Source organism: Magnolia sinica, chromosome 10 (assembly GCF_029962835.1).
Source record: "Magnolia sinica isolate HGM2019 chromosome 10, MsV1, whole genome shotgun sequence".
Classification (NCBI taxonomy): domain Eukaryota; kingdom Viridiplantae; phylum Streptophyta; class Magnoliopsida; order Magnoliales; family Magnoliaceae; genus Magnolia; species Magnolia sinica.
Genome location: NC_080582.1, coordinates 30,646,476 through 30,664,224, shown reverse-complemented (window position 1 = coordinate 30,664,224; position 17,749 = coordinate 30,646,476).

The following is a 17,749-nucleotide window of genomic DNA, read 5'->3' as shown; positions in this document are numbered from 1 at the left end:
ATACAACCAGTGAAGAAAATCTAGAAAGTGATCATGAAAATGAAGAAGAACTTCAGGATGCTCATGATGCCCTATACAGGGAAAGTTGTAAAATAGTTGTTAAATTAAAATTACAGAAAGAAAAGTTTTCAAAATTGAAAGAAAATTTTGATAATCTGGTTTTGGAAAAATCGCACCTTTCAGATTGCTTTGAAAAAACTAAGTATGACTTAGATTTCAAAATATCCTAAGTTAAAAAACTTAAAATCTAAAAATGAAAACCTAAAACTAGAAGTCTCTTCACTTTTGAGTTTGAAGGATACTTGGAGGTATGCCTAAGGTGACCCTAAATTAGAAAATTTTCTATCTGGATCCAAAAAATGTGGTGATCGATCTGGAATGGGCTATAATAAAAATACTCCTCCCAAATATATGAATACTCCTCCTAAATTTGTTAAAGGAGAGTCTTCTAACTCAAAAGAGAGAAGTCTGAATCAAAATGTTTCTAAAATGACTAAAAATTTTCAGTCTTTAAATCCTAAAAAGAACCATATCAACTATAAAAATCCGAACCGTAATCCTTTAGCTGAGAAAATTGTGGACTTGCTTAAGGAGCTCTTAAAATCTAACTCAGTGGGTAGGACGTATAACAATTATAAACAGAAAAAGACCAACTATGATCCTAAACCCAAAATTGTATTGAAATGGGTCCCTAAGGTTACTTGTTTGGTTGCCCACACCGCATTCAAAGCCACGAGCCATTCAAAGTGGTACCTGGATAGTGGTTGCTCCAGACATATGACAGGTGACAAAGGTCTCTTCACTAGTCTTAAAGACATATGATGGTTCAGTCACATTCGATGATGCTAACAATTGTAAAATTGTTGGCCAAGGTACGGTTCAACTCCCTAACCTCCCTCTATTTGAGAATGTTTTATTTGTAGAAGGTTTAAAACATAATTTACTAAGCATTTCTCAAATTTGCGATAATAATCACAGTGAAAAATTTTCAAACCAAGAATATGAAATCTTAAATAAGAATGGTACTGTAATATTAACTGGTCACAAAACTTCTGAAAACTGCTATGTAGTTAGTGACTCAAGCTCATCTAAGCTATTGTGTTACATGGTCTATACCGATGAGACCGAACTATGGCATAAACGCATATGACATGTACACTACCACAACTTGTATAGATTGAGCATAAGTGATTTGGTAAGGGGTCTACCCAAAATAAAGAAAATGGATAAGATATGTGGCGAGTGCCAGATTGGTAAACAAACCAGGAGTGCTCACAAAAAGTTATGTTTCAATGCCACATCTAAACCTCTCGAACTCCTCCACAAGGATCTCATTGAACCAACTAAAACGGAGAGTTACAAGTCACTAAGATCCGTAGTGATCATGGTTCTGAGTTTGAAAATAGCAGTTTTGATAAATTTCATAGTGACCAGGGAATATCACATGAATATTCTGCTCCCAAAACACTACAACAAAATGGGATAGTAGAAAGGAAAAATAAGGTGCTTCAAGAAATGGCTAATGTAATGTTAAACAGTATGAAGCTTCCTAAAAATCTATGGGCTGAAGCTGTAAATAATGCTTGTTATATAATTAACTGTGTTTATATTAGAAAATCAAATAATAAAACGGGTTACGAGATGTGGTTTAATAAGAAGCCTTCTATCAAATACTTTTGAGTTTTTGGCAATAAATGTTATATCTTACATGACTGAGAACATTTGACTAAATTTAACACTAAGAGTGATGAAGGAATAGTTTTAGGGTATGCTTTGAATAGTCGAGCATATTGGGTACTTAACAAAAGGACCGGTGTAATAAAAGAATATATTACTATAGTCATTGATGATCATATGAATACACCTGTCTTAAGTTAAGAAGATGATGAAGTTCTTCAAATTGATAAACCAGACTCTTCATCTACTAAAAATAACACTGAACTACAATCAAATAAAGATCATCCTACTGATCTAATCCTTGGAAATCCCCTCACTGGTGTACGCACTCGTAAACAATTAGAGGATATGTGTAACTACATGTGGTTTACATCTGAGATGGAACCAACTAACGTAAAAGAAGCCCTTACTGATGAAAATTGGATTGTAGCTATGCAAGAAGAGCTCAATCAGTTTGTAAGAAATGATGTTTGGTATTTAGTTCCAAGACCAGCTGATAAACATATTATTGGAATAAAATGGGTTTTTGAGAATAAGTCTGATGAACTTGGTAACATAATTAGAAACAAGGCTAGGTTGGTTGTACAAGGGTATACTCAAATTGAAGGTATTGATTATGATGAAACTTTTGCCCCGGTAGCTTGTCTTGAATCAATCAGACTGTTTATGTCCATTACGTGCTTTAAAAAATTCAAAATATATCAAATGGATGTTAAGATTTTAAATGGTGATTTGCATGAAGAAGTATATCATGAACAACCAAAGGGTTTTGAAGACCCTAATCATGCTAATCATGTTTATCGCCTAAAAAAGGCACTCTATGGATTAAAACAGGCTCCCGAGGCATGGTACGAGAAATTAACTAAATTCTTGTTATGTCATGAGTTTGTAATGAGAAGTGTAGATAAAACATTATTTGTTAAGAAACATAAAGATCATATTTTAATTGTGTAAATCTATGTTGACGACATAATCTATGGATCTGCTTGTGTTAACATGACTGTTGAGTTTGCAGATCTTATGAAGTCCAAATTCGAAATGAGCATGGTTGGAAAACTAAATTATTTCCTAGGGTTGCAACTCAAACAGCTTCCTGATAGATTCTTCATCTATCAAACCAAATATGCTCTGAACTTAGTTAAAAGGTTCGGATTTGAGAGTGGAAAGAATTTTGATACTCTAATGAGTTCCACTCTAAAACTCTCTAAGGATTCAACAGGTAAGAGTGTGGATCCTAAGGTATATCGCAGTTGAAAGAGCCCTGGTTTCTCAATTAGCGTGAGTGTCGAGTCCACTAGACAAAGAAGCTCCATGGAAGATCATTCAAATGTCCGCCTCAACCGGATGTGCGCCCAAACTCGCCACAGGTAAATTTAAGCCTCACATCCCATGTCCCAAAACACAAGGTAGTTAAAACCCTTAAAATTGATTAGAATATCATAGGCCTTGTGGGTTAGAAAACTTTTTCAAAATTTCAGAAAATCTCTAAGTTTTCTACCTCTGTCGATTTATCAATAAACTGAGTAATGTAATCGACAAGTGTTGTCGATGTCCTCGAAGATCACTTGATAATATCGAATGAGGACATAAGTTGTCCAACAACTGCATATACTTCTAGATGGAATTATCGTTGTATCGATAGCTATATCGATAACATCGAAATTTGAATATCGAGTCCATCGAATTTGATTCGATAAAATCGACAGTAGAGATATTGTGTCCCTATTTTTCTATGAAAAATCATAAAATCTTCGATATATCGAAGTTCTCCTTGATAGCCTCGGAATTCAAATATCGATGATATCGGAAGGCCTTTGATGATATCGGTCTTGGAGACACAGTTTACCAGCAATATTTTCAGGTGGTTTTTATCTTAGATCGAGGGTCACTCAAGTGAATCGATATTCAAATATCAATGATATTGAGGCTGGGTCGATTACATCAAGAATGGACATAAATTGTCCAGCAAGCTTAACTGGAAAATCCTTTGGATTTATCGATGCATTGACACGACTACGGATATAATCGACGTTCAAATTCCGATGATATCGAGTGTACCTTGATCATATCCTTGGCCTGAAATATTTTAAAGGCAAGTCTCTCTCATTTCGAATGTCGAGGAATCAATCCTCATGTCGATGAAATCGGAGTTCGAAATCCGATGACATCGACACAGGTTCGATTCCCTCGACCAGCTAGAAAAATGTTTCAAAAGCATTTAACATTTGAGTTTGTGTCATTGAGTGGCCAGTCGATGCAATCGAGAGTATACACTCGATGATATCAACCCTACTCGATGATATCAAACTCTATCATGAATGTGACCATTTTATATCCATTGGAACGTTTTGCCTATTTATATAGAGCTTGTCCTTAGTTGCTGGTAGAGAAAGAAGAGATTACTTTTGAGTGTTTAACCTTAGATCATATACCCAAAGCCCTTTCTCTCATGGAAGTTCATCCCCCAATCCACCCTCATCATTGATATTCAATAGAGTGGATTGGGGAATGAACTTCCGCATTCAAGGATCCTCCAACTGCCATCTTAATGGCAAATCATTAAGCTGGGATGCCTTGAATGCATAGATGATTGGATTCACTTTATCTCCCTTATAGGAAAATTTTTAAGAGTAGGATTCCATCATAACCTTGACCCAACCCGTCGCCATGTATTGGTACATCTTCTGAGTTGCGAATCAAGGAAGATGATTCTTCATTAAAAGAGGAGATCTTCAAAAATGCACTGAAAGGGTCTCATCTGCTTATCTATAAGTTATTAGAGTCCAGAGGACCCTTGTGATCATTCCTTTGTAGGATTGGGTCTAAGGTGTTTCTCACCCCTTGTAAGTCCTCTAGGAGGCCTCTGGAGGGATTGTACGTAGTGGGTGATTTGTGTTAACCCTTGCTCTGTGGAGAGCATAAACGTTAGGTCCTTTGTGTTGGTCCTTAACTAAGGTGGTTTAAAATTGGGTGCGTTGTGTTGACCCTTGCTCGTGGGAGCTTTAACAAGTGAGGTTCCTTGAGTGGATCCTTGGCCAGTGTGCCTAAAATTGGGTGCTATGTGTTGACCCTTGCTTATGGGAGCATAAACTGTCAGCATAGGTGTAGGTTGTACTGGTTAGAGGTGAACTTGATTTAAAACCTCGGGTTGAGGTGAACCGTGTGAAACCTCCTTAGTGAAATCTAGTACACTCAAGGGTTGAGTGAGGTTGCCAGGAGTCGAGTAGACAAGTAGTCGAACTATTATAAAAATGATTGTGTTTGAGATTGCTATTGTCTTACATTGGCTTATGTGATTTCCTTAAATACTTTCATATTTGACTATTTGAGATTACACCTCACATACACATAGTCATATCTATTATAATCTAATTTGCTTATCGTTTATGTCTCAAATAGTTTGTGATTGGATCCTCTACCAGGCTTAGAAGCCAGTAGAGTTACTCTTGTGTAATCCTAATGTATGCTTGTTGTTAGGATTAGAGTGATAGAATTTTAAATTGTTATAAAATTATTAAAAAGTCCTATTCACCCCTCTCTAGGACATATTGGCATATTCCTACTTCAACTAAGGCGTTCATTACCGCAATTTCAATTGGTATCAGAGCAGGTCTCTCTTAAGGGCTTCATCGCCTAGAGAGTGATCTTGACTGAAGTTAGTAATATGGCCAAAGGAGAGGGCTCATTGGTCTCTAGACCTCCAGTATTTGATGGATCAAATTATGCATACTGGAAGGCTAGAATGCACTACTTTCTGAGATCATCGGATCATGATGTTTTGGATATAGTTGAAAGAAGATATGTGCCACCATCTCAACAAATAGTACTTGAAAACGGCACAACTATCACCAAACCGAAATCTAAAGAGAAGTGGACAACATTCGAGAAAAGAAAATTGAACTACTGAGGCTAAAGCTATGAATGCTATCTACTGTGCTATGCCCCAAGATATTTTTAATCAAATCAGTATGTGTTGGACATCTAAAGAAGCATGGGATTTGGTGGAAACAACCCATGAAGGAACAAGCACTGTGAAAAGATCCAAACTACAACTTCTAACATCACAGTTCGAAAGTCTTAGAATGGAAGAGCATGAGACCTTTATGGAGTTTTTCACAAAACTAAATATCATTTGCAACTCCATGGGAGGATTAGGTGAGAAAGTTCTGGTTCCTAAAATTTGTAGAAAAATACTAAGATCATTATCGGAAAGGTTCAATCCTAAAGTAACAACCATTGAAAAATGTAGAAACATAGATGAAATGAAAGTAGAAGAACTAGTAGGTTCCCTACAAACATTTGAACTACACTTCAAATAAACCCCAAAATCCAAAACTACTATCCTCAAAACTTCAAAGAAAATAACAAACGAGGACATTGAAAGTGAAAGAGAAGATGAAGATAAGGAAGTAGCTTTGTTGGCTCAAAGATTCAAAAAGTTCTTTCAAAAAAATCGTGGTCATCCATTTAAAGGAAAAAGGGTGGACAATAACAGTCTACAAGTAAATTTGGTAAAAAGACTAAAGAACCACAATGTTATGCATGTCAGAAGTTTGGACACCTGTCTACTAAATGCCCAAATAGGAAAACTAAGGGTAAGGCAATGGCTGCCACATGGGATGATACGGAAGAGTCAAACTCAAAATCTAGCGACTCAGAGAGCGATGGAGACTAGAAATCTTTGAAAATTCTTATGGTCTCCACTACTCCAATCATTCCCAGTGAAACTGAGAACGAGGAAGAACCACAAGCCACTGAATCATTTCCATCACATAATGAGGAAACTGAAAAGGAAGAAGAAGAAGAATAGAATAAACTACAAGATGCTTACAATCAACTTTACATTCATAGCATCAACATTGTAAGAAGGCTTGGAATATCTAAAAAAATGGAATTGCTGCAAAAAGATTTGGAAAAAACTCTGGAAATTAATACACATCTAATCAATGATTTACAGCAATATCATTCAGATAACGATAGACTTGAAAGAATCAACACCTTCCTTAAATTCGAGTCTGAAAAACTAAACAAACAAGTTGAGCTATTAAAAGATAAAAACATGCTCCTTTAAAATGAAAATCATACACTCCTGTTTAATTTAGAAGAACCTAGAAAAATTGTTAAGCTAAACTATAAGTTTTCCCAGAGTGGTGAGAAGTTAGAAGAACTCTTAGGTATGGGAAGACCTGGAAAGGACAAGAGCGGCTTAGGATTTGTAAAATCTAAAACAAAATCTGGAAAAGCAGCACAAATGACTAAAAAATTTGCTGCTTTGGGAAGTAACACTAGAACTACTCCAGCTTGTCATTTATGTGGTGATTCGGGTCATTATAAGTTTGAATGTTTATCACCTAGGAGGACAACATAATTCTGGACAAAAATTCAAACTAGCCAGGAAAATACAAGACATTAAGTGTCCACCTAGGAATATGAGAAATACACACCCATCACCACCTGGAATAAATGGCAGAGTGAAGGAAGTACTGAATCAAGTGGCTAAATCTACCACAGTAAAAAATCCTGTCACAAAATGGGTTCCAAAAGAAAAGAAGAATTGTCTAGTTACTCATTAAAACCATATACCACGAAATGAAACTAAGTGGTACTTGGATAGCGGATGTTCAAGACATGTCACAGGTGACAAACTCTCCTTATAAATTATTTAGATCTTAATAATGAGATAGTCACCTACGGAGACGGAAGCATTGCTAAGGTAATTGGACAGGGAATTATTAAAGGGATAAATTTGCTCAAAAATGCAAATGACTTTTGCATAAAAGGATTAACACACAATCTTCTAAACATTTCTCAAATATGTGACAATGAGCATGTGGTTGCATTCAACAAGGAAAAATGTGAAATCCTAGACCTCTTAAGAAAATCAGTGATGAAGGGTTCTTGCACTAATAACCACTGTTAAACCACTGCTATGTCATCAAAGGTAAAGGAAAGGATTATCCCTATGCCTAGAAATATTGAGCATAGAAAAACAAGTCCAGGTCATGCATAGAGATCTGGACATTTGCTGAAATGATACAATTTTTGCTGAGCTCCAAATGATACATCCGAGGTCTCTCACCTCAATCTTTTTGTATATAAATATTCAAATGTTTATAATTTTGATTTATACAATGCTTGTACAAAATTTTGCTATGTACACTGCCTGATTCTAAGATATACTACAATTATGCACAATAGTTCATTGAAATTCTGAAATATGCATCTTCGATATGACTATCGATACATCAATTGAACGTTTCGATAACATCGAACAAGAATCGATACCATCGATGACCTATTGTGAATCTGAATCCTCGGGGTGGTTGGGCTTCCCTCTGATCTTCATTGAAAATATTAAACAAGGTATTCCGATGTCATCGAAATGATGTTCGATGATATCGAAGGTTACTGCTCAATTAAAGACAGAAGAACGGAAAAAGAGGCTCACTTGTTGATCTCAGTATGGCATTGCATGTCTTAGAACAATTTTTTTCCCTTCATCTCAAGAAAAAATGTCTAAAGGACTGGTTCTTCCACAACGTTCCTCAACGGAGAGTAAGAAAGGTAAGAAGAATGTAACTAGCTTATCTTCATTTTTCAACTTAACCTTATGGCAGAACGAATAGTTCAGAGGAAGTGCATTGAACCTTTTGGGATCATCGATCTCCTAGAACTGATTGGGTGGGGGAATGTCGTGAATTTTAGTGGAGGATTTCAGCATAATCTTGTGCATCAGTTTCTGAACTTAATCTATAATGTTGAAAATGATCCTCCAATTATTTCAGACGTTGACCGAGCATGTCACTCCTAAACTGATAAGTCATTTGGTTGGTGTAGAAGTCACTAGGATACCTGCATCAGAACGAAATATGAATGGTCTTGGTGTATGGGGAAAAGTTACTTGAGCACTCTGTAACGGTGCTACAATACCCAGAAATGCAAAGAATGTTCTTCATGTTAAGCATCTCAATCCTGCATATAAAATTCTTCACAGCATTTTCAGTACTAATGTCTATCCCTGTGAAGTCTCCAGCAACAAGCTTTCTCCATACATTCTCAATATTCTATATGATGTTCATCTAGATATCCCAGTGTGTCTACCTACTCTCATCTTACAACAGTTAATCCGTGCATCTACAGAAGAATCCATCACTACACTTCCCTTTTCGTGTCTTATGTCTAAACTTTCACGTCAATTTGGGCTGCCTCCTACTAATGATCTCCCGCATCCATGTGCCTAGTTCAACTACGAAGACATCTGCAAATTGCATATCATTGACAACGTGTTTTGAGGTGGAAGAATCGATCCATCCTCAGGCAAGGATAATCCTGTGCACAGTCCTGTCTCTGCTAAGATCATTCAGGCTATCATAGAACAAGACATTATATAAGATCTTCTTAATAGATAATCTTACATGATGGAAAGGTTACTGAAGTCTGTCTTTTGGAGATCAAACACATGCTGGCGACTCTGCAACATACTACAAAACAAATTCTGGAATCCCTACCTGCGCAGTAAAGGCCTTCGTTGTCTGTAGCATGTTCTTCCTTCATCACACATCTGGAGTCCTTGTGGAACACCTAGGATATAAATATCTTTTTGAATGTCCTTCACTCATATTTGCGTCCTTGTGATGAATTACTAACTTGTGTAGTTTGACAAGTTTGTGTGATATCCTTTGAATGAGGATCACTTCTTTTTTTTGGGTACCCATGGATGAGTTGAATGTTATTTTGGTTTGGGATGAACAATCAAAGTTACTCAGGGGTTAGAAGTATATATATATATATATATATATATATATATATATATATATATATATATATATATATATGTATGTATATATATATGTATGTATGTATGTATGTATGTATGTATGTATGTATGTATGTATGTATGTATCATTTTGGATATGGCTGGTTATCCTTCACTCCTATTTACTGCCATGCTTATGTTTTAAGATCCCCTAGTTTATCTAGTTTATGATATGTGTAATGCATGTGATATTTTGATCTATATATTATCTGTTATGCATACATGGTTTACATCGATCTATTTTGTCCATATGCTCCCTACCTGATAATTCTCCCAAATTACTTAAACTTCAGTCAAATATCAATTGTTATATTTACCTTTGCCAATAACTGACAAAAAGGCGGAGAACAAATTCACACCCTGGAGAAGAATTGTGTGTATCTACTTATGAATGGTGATGCAGGTGTTAGGGGGAGCAGCTGCACCAAGATAGGGGGAGAATGTAGTTAGGGGGATCAGCTTCTGAATGTTTGTGTATGTGAACTAGATAACATTGTACAATTGTGTAAAGTTCATGTACACACAATTTAGGGTGTCAGTATGGAAGTTGTTCTAGGGTGTTTGTGTATTTTGTCACGTAATTGACAAAGGGGGAGATTGAAAGTGCCCTAGTTTGTCAATTAGCGTGAGTGCTGAGTCCGGAGAAGCTTCATAGGAAGATCAATCAATCGTCTGCCTCAACCAAATGTGTGCCCAAACTCACCAAGGTAAATCTAAGTCTCACATCCCATGTCCCAAAACACCAGGTAATTAAAACCCTTAAAATTGATTAGAATATCATAGGGTTTGTGGGTTAGATAACTTTTTCAAAATTACAAAAATTCTCTAAGTTTTCTACCTCTGTCAATTTATCGATAAACTAATCGATGTAATCGACAAGTACTGTCAATGTCCTCGAAGATCACTCGATAATATTGAATGAGGACATAAGTTGTCCAGCAACCGCATATACTTCTGGACGGAATTATCGATGTATCGATAGTTGTACCGATAACATCGAAAATTTGAATCTCGAGTCTATCGAAGTTGACTCGATAAAATCAACAGCAGAGATATTGTGTCCCTATTTTTCTATGAAAAATCATAAAATCTTCAATATATCAAAGTTCTCCTCAATATCCTCAAAATTCAAATATCGATGATATCGGAAGGCCTTCGATGATATCGGTCTTAGACACACAGTTTACCAGCAATGTTTTTAGGTAGTTTTTAACTTGGATCGAGGGTCACTCGATAGAATCGATATTCAAATATCGATGATATCGAGGCTAGGTCGATTGTATCGAGAATGGACATAAACTGTCCAGCAAGCTTAACTGGAAAATTCTTTGGATTTATTGATGCATCGACACGACTACCGATATCATTAACATTCAAATTCGGATGATATCGAGTGTACCTCGATCATATCCTTGACCTGAAATATTTCAAAGACAAGTCTCTCTCATTTTCAAATGTCGAGGAATCGATCCTCGTGTCAATGAAATCGGAGTTCGAAATCCAATGACATCAATGCAGGTTCAATTACCTTAACCAGATGGAAAAATGTTTTAAAAGCGTTTAACATTTAAGTTTGTGTCATCAAGCGGCCAGTCAATGCAATCGAGAATATATAATCGATGATATCGACCCTGCTCGATGATATCGAACTCTGTCATAAATGTGACCATTTTATATCTGTTGGAACCTTTTGCCTATTTATAGTGAGCTTGTCCTTAGTTGCTAGTAGAGAAAGAAGAGAGTGCTTTTCAGTGTTTAACCTTAGATCATATACCCAAAGCCCTTTCTCTCATGAAATTTATTCTCTAATCCACCCTCATCATTGGTATTCAATAGAGTGGATTGGGGAATGAACTTCCACATTCAAGGATCCTTCAGCTACTATCTTAATGATAAATCATTAAGTTGGGATGCCTTGAATGCATAGATGATTGGAATCGCTCTATCTACCTTATAGGAAAATATTTAAGAGTAGGATTTCATCATAACCTTGACCCAACCCATCGCAATGTATTGGTACATCTTCTGAGTTACAGATCAAGGATGCTGAAGTTCTTCATCAAAGGAGGAGATCTTCAACAATGCGCTGAAAGGGACTCATCTGCTTATCTGTAAGTTATTAGAGTCCAGAGGACCCTTGTGATCATTCCTTTGTAGGAATGGGTCAAAGATGTTTCTCACCCCTTGCAAATCCTCTTGGAGGCCTCCGGCGGGAGTGTACGTAGTGGGTGCTTTGTGTTGACCCTTGCTCTATGGAGAGCATAAATGTCAGGTCCTTTATATAGGTCCTTGACTAAGGTGGTCTAAAATTGGGTGCATTGTGTTGACCCTTGCTCGTGGGAGCATAAATAAGTGAGGTTCCTTGAGTGGATCCTTGGCCAGTGTGCCTAAAATCGGGTGTTATGTGTTGACCCTTGCTCATGGGAGCATAAACTGTCAGCCTAGGTGTAGGTTGTACTGGTTAGAGGTGAACCTAATTTAAAACCTCGAGTTTGAGGTGAATCGAGTGAAACCTCCTTAGCGAAATCTGGTACACTCAAGGGTTGAGTGCAGTTGTCAGGAATGGAGTAACAAGTAGTCAAACCACTATAAAAATGATTGTGTTTGAGATTGCTATTATCATACATTTGCTTATGTGATTTCCTTAAATACTTTCATATTTGACTATTTGATATCACACCTCACACACACACAGTCATATCCATCATAAACTAATTTGCATATTGTTCATCTCTCAAATAGTTTGTGATTGGATTTTCTATCGGGCTTGGAAGCTAGTAGAGTTACTCTTGAGTAATCCTAATATTTGCTTATTGTTAGGATTAGAGTGATAGGATTTTAAATTGTTCTAAAATTATTAAAATGTCCTATTCACCCCCCTCTAGGACATATTGGCATATTCCTACTTCAACTAAGGCAGCCATTATCACAATTTTAGTAGTATGATAGGAATTTTACTTTATTTAACTGTGAGTTGACCGGAATTTCTTTTAGTGTTGGAATTTGTGTCAGATATCAATCGAACCCAAAAGAATCCCACTTGATTGCTGTTAAGTAAACTTTATGGTATGTCGCTAGTTCAGCTAAGCTCGGTCTCTGGTATTCACATGATATTAGTGTGCAATTAGCTGGTTATACGGATGCTGATTGAGCTGGTAACATTGATGATCATAAATCAACCAGTGGTGGTTGTTTCTATGTTGGGAACTGTCTAGTTTCCTGACTAAGTAAGAAACAAAGTTCTGTATTGCTCTTTACTGCTGAGGCTGAATATATTGTTGCAGGTAATGCATGCACTTAGTTAGTATGGATGAAGAGAATGTTAAGCGATTATGAAATTGCGCAAGAATCTATGATGTTATATTATGATAACACAAAAGCAATTAATATTTCCAAAAATCCTATTCATCATTCACGAACAAAGCACACTAACATTAGGTATCATTATATTTGTGAATTGGTGGAAGAAAAAATAATTTCATTAGAATATATTTAGACCAAGAATCAACTAGCTAACATATTCACAAAATCGCTTGACAAAAATTGATTTGCAAAATTGAAATTTGATCTTGGAATGTGCAATATGAACTGATGATTTGTGCTCAATTGTATCATAATGTATGTATATATTATTTTACAATTTTTATTATTTAAATATATGCAAAATTGCACATTTCCCGTGTTACACGACTAATCTAGTACACACTCGACCAGTCGTGGCATGACCAATCGAGTATGTACATGACCAGTTGTGAAACTTGTGAATTGGGTTTTTATTTGGGCAAAAGTGATTTTTCTTCATTTCCTTCCTCTTCTCCATCAAGCCCAACCACGACTGGTCTAACCCATCTCCGATTACTCTCCGGTTAGTGCTTCATTTTTTATTTCCTTGTGAATATAAGTTCATTGATCATCCTTAATCTTGATTTTTCTTCTTGTTTCAAGATTTATGGTGGTTTGATTGTGTTTCTTCCTTAAAATCCGATTTGCTTGGAATCCTTTCATTCCTTTTTGTAAACCTTTGATTCTTTGCTATTTTGTTGCAATAGAAGGAAGAAATAAGAAGAGAAATACTCACGGTCCCTCTTCTTCCCGTTCTGCACTTATTATCGTGCGTCATCTTTGCCCTCCCGAAGAGGATCCTGAGAGTATGCGGGATTTTCGTCTTAGAAATGTTATTGTTGAGCGTGTTGTCATTGTTGATCATATTGAGTGCTTCAACATTGTCCCTCTCCTTCAAGTTGTAGGATAGGAAAACATACTATCTTGGGGTGGTCCTGCATACTGATCCATTGCACAGGGCATGTATGCTTGTATTTCTGAGTTCTCTCAAGATGATTTGACATTTACTGTGTCAACTAGAGGAGGTCCAATTAAGGTAAACTATCATTTGATTTCAATAATATGAATATACCTATTGTTGATGATGGTGTACCCATATCTACTTTGCAAGCTAGACCTTCTAAAAATGTTAAATAGTTAATTACGAGAGTTCTTTGTGACATGAATGTAGAATGGAACGACGGTACTGCACTTAGTTCCAAATATATGTTACCCAGATATAGGGTCTTGCATCGTATTTTTATTACAAATGTCTATCCTCGCTCAAGTAACAAGACTGAGCTGACCTCTTTTATGGCTCGCATTATGCATTCTGTTGTAACTGGCATCCATATCTATCTTCCTTCTCTTATCTGTCATTATATTATTCAGTTTTGTCCTCACCCTTGTCATAGCGATATTCCTTTCGCTTATTTTATGACTGCCTTAGCTGATCATGCCTTGATAGCTATGCCTGTTGGGGAAGGTTCAATTAATCTCCGTCCATTTAATAACTCTAATATCCACAAGATGAACTTGGACTTGGCAACTGGCTAAGTTGATGGGAATCCTAAAGGAGATGAAGAAGCTGAAGATGCTGATGCTTTACCTCAAGAAGATGTTAATATGGATGATTTATTTGATGAACTTGAATCAGATTCTGAGGCTGACCCTGATTATCAGCCTTTTGGTTTTGATGAGAGGTTGCATACTCTTGAGGAACAGGTGGCTCAGATTCGAGTAACTCAAGATTCTCAATTTGCTTATATGCGCAAATACATGAGGCACATTAATAAGGGTTTACATCAAATTGATCCATCTATTCATGCTCCCTCTTCAGAATCTGATTAGTTATCTTTTGATTTGATGGTATTTGTAATAACTTTATTCTAACTCTTTTCCCTTTGACTACTTGAATAATGTTCTTTAAACTCTTCTCTTTAGTATCCGTTTAGATACTTTGTTTTATTTGATTTGGTTGAATAGTTATTAATTCTCCTTGCTCTCTTCTTCTATTCCTTCAACATTATTCACTTCCTTTGTCATGTTGTGACAAAAAGGGTGAGAACATTGATAATGAGGATATGAGGATAATAATGATGCTGAATGTGGGTAATTTTTTTCAGGGAGTAGTGGATTAAGGAGGAGAGTTTGTTTATTTTTGATTATATTGTTGATTATGGATCATATCATAATATGCTTGTGGAATGTGTTGATTGAATATCTATTGTGCATATTGTAATTTTGATTTTGTCACAAATTTGATAAAGGGAGAGATTGAAAGTGTTATGTTGATAAACCCTGAGTATTGTCAAATTTTGGTTTGCCAAACCATTTCAAGTTTGTATCTTGATGTGTATCAAGCTTGTGTATCTGTTCACATTGAATCTTCGACATTCATTCTATTCATGCTGAATTTATCTTGCCGATATCTACGATGAACTTGCCGAGATCTTCAAACTAGAAGAAAGTGAAGACTTAGAGTTCAAGAACATTACGGTTCAAAATCTAGAACTAGAAAAAGTCAAAGAACTCAAACCTAGTTGAAGGCTGTGTTTGCTATGTTGAGTTCAAGCGCAAAATTTAAAGCTGCTGAAGTGATTGATAGTTTGATAATTCATATGTTCTATCTCACAAGTTAGGTATGATTGACCTAGATTGACCTTAGATCATGATTAGATCATTTCATACTTTTTATCGGTCATTTTGGTCATTTTATAAGTGTAAAATTCTTCTTTTGACTAGCCCTAGCACTGGCTCGACCAGTCCTAGAATTTCCTTTGCCAATCCAAGATTTGTTATAAAATCTCAAAATTTTTCTGTTGGTCTTTGACCGGTCCTGGAAACTGCTCGACCAGTCGTGTGAATAGTGCTCGACCAGTCGTGCAGTACTTGACTCATTTTCTAGTGACTAATATGGACTCACACAACCATTCGTGTGGTGTCCACGACCAGTCGAACAGGCCACTCGACCAGTCGTGGGACCCACAAGGCCAGTCGTATGACTGGAAAAATCTTATCGCGCCAGAATTTTTGAAAATCTGTTTGGATAAGGCCAGTCGTAGCTAACCAAAGGCCAGTCGTGGGACCCACAAGACCAGTCGTACGACTGAAAAAATCTTATCGCACCAGAATTTTTGAAAATTTGTTTGGATAAGACCAGTCGTAGCTAACCAAAGCAAACCGATTTTTCACTTATAAATAGTGCTCGAATTTTAGAGTTTTTCATTCAATTCTTATCATTCTTAAGCAATCACTCTGAGTTACTTTTGAGTACATTCTAGGCTATTTTGTGCATATTTAAGATTCTTTAAAGTAGCTCTTATAGTTTGATTTTGATTCTCTATTCCATTCTTAATGCTAAAAAGGGATATTTGATTTACCCTTTTATGAGATCAAAATCAAAGCAAAGCCTTTGCTGATTTAATTAAAAACCATCTAGACTTAGAACCCTATATACTTGTGAGACTGAACGTTGAACATCTATGTCAATATCAAGTTGGTTCTACCGGGCTGCTTCAGAATCGTCATACAGATAAGTATTTTACTTTTTCTGTAATTCAATTCTATTTGTTTAGTTAGTGAGATTGTTGCAGAAATCTCCATTTGTGGTTATCTGATGTGATCCAAAAAACTCAGAGCGTGGAGTTTTTAATTGTGTAAACCCACTTGAAAGACAAAATTGTGAAGGTTTTAGGTGAACCTTGAAAAACCTATTTTGATTAATGAACGTTAATATCCCGAGGGAGTGGATATTAGGAGTGGAGTAGTTGTGTGGCTGTTGTTTAACAGTTGGTGTACACACAAGCGAACTACTATAATTCTTTGTGTTTGGTGGATGTGTGGTCTATTTCTTTATCTTTTATGATTTAAGATTGTGGGATGTATTTGTGAATGTGACTATTGTAATTTTTACATTTCAGCATTGTGTGGTAAATGTTGTAATAGATTAGTTGCTATTTCTTTCATATCCTCTTCAGTTTGAGTTTTTGATACTCACCCATGTTCTAGTAGGGTTATCCTGCCATAAACCATTGGTTTTTGGTGTCAAGTTGTCCTTAGAACCAAGTTGGTATCAACCTCTCAATTCTTGACTATTGAGGTTGTTATTTCCTTTTATTAATTACATTTTATTTGCCTATCTTATTGTTTATATTCCGCTTATTATTTTTTATTTGGCATTGTCCTATTCACCCCCCCTCTAGGACATATTTTTTGGCCTTTACAGATGTTATCGAACACAGCTCGAGTCATCGAGCATTTTTTCAGATTTTCCTTTAAAGCTTGTTGAAACTTTGAGTGCCTATTTTTCGATGTCATTGAACTTGTAAGTTCGCTATCATCAAAACTTGTTCTATGTCATCGAGAATATCTCTAGGTAAATGAGTTTGGTTGTTGGACATATTAGGGCATATTTTCGATGTCATCGAAGTATGTTCGATGTCATTGACAATTGCTAATTTTTTTATGTTATTTTACAGATTAACTTGCAACATTGTTTTACTGCTTCTAAACTCACCAAGGTGTTTTCCTAGTTGGTTTTGGGTAAGATTGGACCATATAAAGGGTTTATTACCTGGGGTATTTTGGTCATGGGTGTTGTGGCTTAATTTACCTTTGGAAAATGCCTTGAACCTCTTCTCCTTATTGGGCCTTTAGTCTTATAATCTTCAATGTGGGGCTCACTTGACTTTACGACTCAACTGTCACGTCAATTGACAAATAGGGGCAATTTCAATGTTCACTCTTGGAGAGATTCATGAGCATTTTCTCATTAATGGTATTGATAAGTCATAAATACAATGGAATTTTCACAATGAAAGTCTTGAGAAAAGTAATGAGAAACCATCATCATTGATGTTTGGTGATTAATCCGATGATGCGTATCCTAAGATGGATGAACTTGTTAATGATGCATTTCAAAAAATTAGAAAA